Below are 7667 nucleotides of genomic sequence, written 5' to 3' on the forward strand. Positions count from 1 at the left end.
GGGCGGGCGGCGGCGTCCGGTCGAGCCTCACGGGCAGAGCCGAGCCGCCCACGCGCGGGCCGGGTGGGACACACGGGTGCTGCGAGAGCAACGGGGGGGGTCCGTCCAAGGTGGGTTTCCCCGCTGAGGGATCACCCCGGTCGTCTGAACGTGTCCCCAAGCGCGTTTCTGCCGGGGATCGATGGGATGCGTCTGGAAATGGTAGGGATGTGACAGCGAAATTAAAGCAAGAAGCTGATGTGCCTTTGAGGGGCCGGGTGTTTTACAGGGAAAATCTCCCTCCACCATCAAGTACCAAACAGAAAGCACAGTCCAAATCAGAAGGGAGCAGCTGAGCAACCAACGTGCGAGAGAAGAAAGTCAATGACAGAAAGACAGTTTCCGCTCCAGGGTCTGAAATATGAGGAAGCAAGAAAGTAATTTCCTCAGATGCTCAGAAACAAACTTTTCATCATAAAGCGATGAGGAAAGACTGTGACTGACCCTGGGAAAAAAAACAGAAAGAAATAGTAGAGACAGCACCAAGCTGTAAAGCAACCTGCCACTGCGTCAGGAATGGACACAGATGACACATGGACACACAGTACCACACCTGAGCACCGCAGGATGCCCGGAACAGGTCATGCCAACTTTGGACATGTTGACATGTCCAAAGACACCTGAGGGGGCTGAGTCCGTTGTTCTTCGTCAGGCCTCCCACGAGCTCCCGCATTAATGAACCAGGCTGATCCGAGCTTTCCCATGTCGGGACGTTTGAGTCTTTCGCGTGTTTTTGTGAGCGTGTTTGGGAGAGTCAACAGGTTTTTCATGTGTTTGGGAGTAATGTCGGTGTGTGTTTGGATGTATCAGCACAGGGATGCAGTTGTGTTAAGGCTTACAGTCACTGGGAGGACGGCGCTGCCGGGGGAGATGTCACGGTCTGGGTTTGTGTGAGATGCAGCGCCATTGTGTGTCAACAGGCGTGCACACGTCTGAGCCCCCCAGCTTTTGTCCCCCTCATGTACACGGGGCTTTATGTCAGAGATTATCCAGGCTTCTGTTGCATTCTCCAGCCTTTTCACCTCTAGCCCTCCCGGGACTCGTACAAATGATCTGTGCAAAGCTCGCTCAGCGAGCCCTCGCACACTCATCCCAAGAAACCACCTGTACAGACATGGCCAGGGACATGGCAGTGCAGCACAAGCCGGCGTTCAGCTTGTCTTGCTCTCCACGCTTCTCCTCCTGCCTTCTCACCTGAGGGTAGTGGAGGGTAGAAAGCTCTGGAAGGGGCTACATCAGGCACACGGGCTCTTTCTGACCTTTTCAAATCCTGACAAATGTGTTTAGTATAATTGGGAAGCACAAAACAGACGAGAAATTTCAACCGGGGAAAGGTCAGTTAAAGGGCGAAAATCCAAATGACGCAAACACTGAAAATCCCCCTGAAGAGCAAAACTACAGAAGGAAGCAAAAGGAGCCAGAGATATGAGAGAGAACAAGGAGGAGGATGTTGTAGGGACCAAGGAAACCCTGAGAGATGGGGGGGGAGGGGGGGAGTCAGGAAAGCCATCGAGGTGATGGGAACAGCAAGCGCAAGGGCTGATGTCATTCTTACATCACTCTTACGTGATATAAAGAGAATGGCGTGTTTGGTTTGGAGCACAGGTTTAGACAAGCAGAGTGGCAACTGGAGGCACTCTGGATGGGGTGGGCTCAAAGGAAAGCTAGCATAAAATTACAGGGAAATTTGAGGGGAGAGATGGAATCAGGGGAGCTGATGGAGGAGCAGTTGGGTAGCTGTGGAAAGAAGATACGAGAGTGATGCCAAGTATAAAGTATTACTCTGAAGGTGTTAAAGTGAGGGTGACGTGGTGATGGAAAGAAGATGGAAATGTAAAAGTTACCTCTGTTTGGCCAGGATTTGGACCAGGATCAGTGTACGTCATGTGAGGACAATGAAGTACCTCCCTGTCTGGCCATACCTGGGAAGGATATGAGGCTGTTATTTCTGTCTGGCAGAGTCACTTTTAAATCATCGCGTACAGATCATTTACACCCAAGAGTCCTGAGGCCAAGCGGCCCACTGCTGCTGTTTTTAGCACTGTTTCCTAAGGGCAGAGAGACCTATGTAGTTGCCCTGCTAGCTGCAGAACTTTTGTCTGTCCGTCTGTCTGTTAGTTGCCATGGGTTTGACAAAAGAACCAGAGTCTAAACAGTAAATAAGCTCCAATAAGTTGTATGAAAACCATCAGCCTGACAGAGGGGAGAGACACTATCAGTGCCTGTGCTGGAAGGGAGCCCACAGCCATGCTGCTGGGCAAAAGCCCCCAGGTCGGAGCAGCCCAGACAGCAGGCCAAAAGAATTAAGCAGAAAATACTGGGAAAGCTGTGTATGCTAGAGAGTGGTGGAGGAGGAGCCCGGCGACATAGACTATAGACCAAGGGGAAAGGACTCACAGATGTGGCAGACTGTGGAAAGGGTGTCATCAAGATACCCTGGTTGAAGGTATGGTACTGGGAAGTATAGAACACATAGGAAACAAGTCTGTAGAGAACCCAGTTTCCCTGGCCCCGTTGCTCACCGAACAACTGGTTAATAAGCCCTGGAATATCAGGGACATCCCAGAAGACTGGAAGGGAGCTGTGCCCTGCCAATATTTGTAAAGAGCAAACAGAAGACCTGAAAGTTTCTAGGCAAAGCAACGAAGAGCTGATATGAGATTCTCCAGTTAATGCCAATCAGCCTGGTTTGGAGGAAACTGATCTTGCTGCATAAACTTGTTTTGTTCTTGTCAGTCTTTGATGTGACTACAGGTTTGTCTGGAAAAGGTGACAGCTTAGATCTATCCAGGCTTCTGGAAGCATTAATATCCCAAAGCATGTGATGAGAAAAATAGCATTATGCAATATTAACAGAGCAGGAGATTAAGCGAGCTGGTCAACTCCATTTAATGACCTGCAAACACAAAGGAGGTCGTCCCTGGAAGCCCACCGTTGAGTGGCAGTGTTTCTTACGTGGATGCCCAGGAACAAGTCAGGTATGACTCACCATTTTATTCAGTGCTTGGTGAGCAGATACAGTTCATTCTGACACAATTTACTGAGGACACAAATAGTGTTAGAGTGTTAAAAATAATGAGGACAGGACCAGCACAGAATGACCTACCGCACTCGGTAAGGTGGTCATTCTCATAAAACTTCTTATAAGATAGCCAGGAGAAAATTGTACAGCCATGAACAGGAAAAAATGTCCATATCTACAGAGAACAACTGCCAGTCCTGCAAAGAGGTGATCTGAAAAGGATTTAGGGATCATAACAGGCAGAAAACCCAACACAAGGCCAGTGGGCCAGGCTGCAGCAATGGATCTGAAGTGATCCCTGGCCGTGCAAAGACAGACGTCGGGAAGGGAAGTGAGGAGATGATGAAACCTCTCTCTGTGTCTGGGTAAGTCCCATGCTGGAAAACTGTACGCTGCTTCATGCTCCATATTTTAAAAATAACTTTGAATCAAAGGTGATCCGAAGGCTGGAGATCTCAGTAATTTAAAGAGGTCAACCTGTTTAACGTATCAAAAAGCAGAACGAGACATGACTTGCTTGCAGTATCACTTCCTTCCTGGGGAAAAGGGTACCAGGTATTCTGGCAGAGAATAACAAGAGCCAGTCACTGGAGAGTGATTAATCACAGAAACAAACTACCAAGTGAAGTGCAAGATCCTCTCTCTTCTGGAGTCTTTGAATCACGACCGGAGGCCTGTCTGGAAGACAGTTCCCAGTCTGCAAAATCCTGAGGGCTGTGAGAGCGGATCGGAGGAAGAGTTACTGTGCAGTTACCCTCTTTTTAAACTCCTCTGTAAGCAGCTGATACTGGGCTGCCTTTAGGTGTAACTAGGTACAGGTCTTACGACCCTGTGTGCATTAGCCCAGTACAAGTTATAGGGTTAAAAGCCTTCTGGATCATCCAAGCGATTCACCCCAGCCTCCTTCGTCCTTACAGTGTTTTTGTCTCGGAGTCTGTGTTACACACAGTTGTGAAAAATCGTCTCAGAAGATGTGACCCTAGCTATGTTTGGAGAAGGACTGGGGAAAAAATATCATCGGCATTTTGACAAGTTATTTGGATTCTGTGGTGGTGAAGAGAGAAACAACCTAGAATGAGACAGTACAGCTCTACGGGCTTTAAAGTGGGACAGCGAGCGCATAGGAAAGAAGGTGGATCTACAGCATGAAGAGAATGGAGGTTTCTTTCTGGAAAGATCAGAGTGAGATCAGAAGAGAGGGATGATGCTAGGGGTGGTTACAGCGAGGATTAGAAATTCCAAACATTCAGAAATAACAATGCAGAACCTCCCCGTGTCACGAGATTTATCTTAAAATTATGAAAAGTTGTAAAGACTTGCTGTCGTCTGCACTCTTTGCCTCCTATTTTCGTCTCTTTAGGTTACATGAAAATCACATTTCACAGTTTCCCTGTGACCATGAAGACAGGCGTTTGCTTTGTGAACAAAGTGAAAGCATGGGAGTTAATGACTCCAGGAGTCTGGAATTTAATCTCAACACCTGGCACCCTGATCTAGGGACGAGGCAAAGACTTTGCTAAATTATGGGGATGTTACCGCGCACTCTCACAAGAGTTTGTGTATTTTAGGAAGACGATGACCTTCTCATTTGGAGAGCTCAGGATCTGATTCATACAAAGGACTTTCTGGTCTTTGCCCTTGTTTTAGCTCTCTGCAGGACAAAGAAGGAGCAGGCAAAAATGTAGGGACCCAGCACACAGGACATGGGACCTAGGGGTCAGAGTGGAGAAGGAGGACAGAGAGAGCATCATGTAGCTAGGATGCTCGGGCTGCCTGGCTTTATCTGACTAACAATGAAAGGCAGCAAGCGTGTCAGAGAGTGTGAGAGAAACAGATCGATAGAGAGATAAAACTGAGATGGAAGGAGCTGGCGAGGGGGTGGGGAAGAGAGTAATCAAACACTACAAATCAGCAGGGTTACGTTTGAACCTGATTTGAAAGCACTCTGTGCTGGTGTAAGTGAGTACAGCAGGTATAAGGCTATGGTGAATCAGACCTAAATACAGAAACAGAGAGGGAAAAGTAGGAAGGAGATAGTCCTCTTGTTACTACTGCCCTGTAACCTGCCTTCACAGCTCTGACCCAACCTTACAAGCCCTGCTTCTCCTTTAATCCTGCTGTATGGAGAAGCCCAGACCTTGCTAGCTCTGAGAATACAGGTCGACAGAAGGGAGCAGTGTGGACAGCGTGCTGTCCTGCTTTCCCTGCTTCCCTGGGCCGCCATGATCTTCAGCCTATCCTGAAGATGTGTCTGTTGGGTAAAATGTGTCTCGCCCACATTTTGCCCGACCAAATGGCAGGAAATGCTCCTTACCACCTCATTCACCGAGGACCTGGGGCCAGGACAGCTTCTGACAATGCCCTGAACCAGTGGGTTCGGGGCACTTTTCTAGGAGAGATGATTGACTGTGCCCACACGTATGTACCAACGGAAGCTGACCAGAGAAGCCTCTTTGTTCAGCTCCAGATTTTTGAGGCGAATGCAACTGAGACATCCCAAAGCTAAGGGGGGCATCAGAGTGTGTAAATGAAAACGTGCTCTACCAGAACGGGACTGAGCATCTGGCTACCTTCCCCCGTTAGGGCACCTGTTTGCTTCCCTGGCCCAGGCACTCAGAGCCATTTTGCTCCTTCTGCCTGGATTTACTTTTGAGTGACGTCCACCTAATTCTAGTGGCATGACCATTAACGTTAGAAGTTTGGTTTTCCACACTGACCGTTGCTGTCCACACTGCTCCCTTCTTCTGCCAGTAGTCTCAGCATGGAGACCAAGCACTGAAGGAGCCTCAGGGACTGAAGGGAGCCTGAGAAGGGGTAGGGACAACACATATGTCTGTTCAAATGAGTTGGAGCAGCCTCTCGCTGGGAGACACAATGATCTAACTCCCCAAGGCAGCCATGGGTTGTATTTTCTAGCTCTAAAATTGTGTTTGGAGCAGTACGGTACCCAAAGGAGCCTTCTCCACGACTGAGCCACAGCAGCTGCGTGAGAAGAACTAGAGTCAAAGCAAGTGATGAGAAAAGAGTTGTTGATACTGGCAAGTAAAACCTTAACAAACTTAGACTTTACCCAGATGAAGACTTCAAGATGTTATGCTTATTTCAAGACGTTATGCTTACAGAAGTCTGGCAAAGCACAAGTCAACTGCCTTTAATACGTGCTAAACCGATCAAGCTGAAGACCGATTCTCTTGCTGGCAACGGCGTGCTGGAATGCAAACTTGCCCTGACGGCACTAAGATTTTAACATGCTAAAACCATGTTGCCTGCACAGGCTCTATTGGGCTCCCATCAATTTGTTGCCTCCTTTGCTTTCATGGAAAATCATCGCTGATTTCTAAAGGAGCCAGCCACGAGGAAGTTGGTGCCGGGCTGGAAACTCTTGGCCAGACAGCTTAATGCCGCTTATTGAAACGAGTGTTTGCTGACCGCGCTTCTCCCAGTCCCCCTCACAAGTCACCTCTGCCTACCACTTGATTTATGCAAGACAAGAAGAGCTATGAAGGTTTTTTCCCAAAATGACCCTCGCTTTCTAGTCCCATCATTGTAAAAACAGCTCTTTTACCCTGCACGGGGAAGCGTGCCCTCGGTGATGCCTCCTGATCGCATTACACTAACTCATTTGCCCACGAAGGGATACTTAAAGTACACCATAAACATTTCTACCCTTGTGGAGTGTTTAAGCTATCTTTTTATGGCCATACTCTGCCTGCGTCAGGGATGCATTTCTTGACAAGCGCGGTGGTTAATGATTCAGCAGACAGTAAAGCCATTTTTTCATAAAAATTAATGCAGTAGAGGAGGGGATGCATGCAGGGATTTAAGCAATGCACAGTCTAAATACATAAGTATGGTGCTTTGCAACATAAGATTTTTCACATTTACATATCCCCGAAACACTGCCCAAAATAGTGACATCTTAACGGTGTGAAAGCAGAGCAAAGACGGGAGTGATGTGTAGGCACACACAAGGTATTCTATGCATCTCTTTTAATTCTGGCGTGGTACTTACAGAATATATCCTTGAAATATGAAAAATACTGTGCCATATAGCTGTGTATCTGTTTTCTCATCAGTTATTTTAACATAAATATTGTATGGTTAAAGAGTAGATCTTCACCAAAACGTGTGGAGAGACCCATAAATACGTGGATATTCACGTGGCATCCGTGGCCGTTACGGCAGCTGCAGCTTGTTGGACACATTTCAGTACGACTGGGCGGCTCAGGGGAGTTTTTGACAGAAGATGGGTGGCGAGGAACAGGAGCACAGTGAGTAGGTGCTGGCGGTGAGCGGGGCAGGGCATGAAAAAAGTGGTGGAAAACGGAAAACAGAGGTGACGGACAGACAGCGCCGGTGACCAGCGTGGCCAGAGCTGGCGACAAACCGGTGGCCGCTGCCAGCCTGGGTGGAGGCTGCACCCCGGGCGGCCCCTGCGGCGGCCGAGTCCCAGCCGGGGCGGGCCCAGCCGCCGCTTGAGGCCCAAGGACCCGAACCCTGCCGTGCCAGGGTCGCAGGGGGGAGGCTCCCCGCGCTGTGGCCCTGCCTGGGCCCTGTGGAAGGCGGGGGGTGGCCGGCGCCCCGAGGCTGTGCCCTGGGGGATGGC

This window comes from Aptenodytes forsteri, unplaced genomic scaffold, assembly GCF_000699145.1.
Source record: "Aptenodytes forsteri isolate BGI_AS27 unplaced genomic scaffold, ASM69914v1 Scaffold216, whole genome shotgun sequence".
Lineage (NCBI taxonomy): Eukaryota > Metazoa > Chordata > Aves > Sphenisciformes > Spheniscidae > Aptenodytes > Aptenodytes forsteri.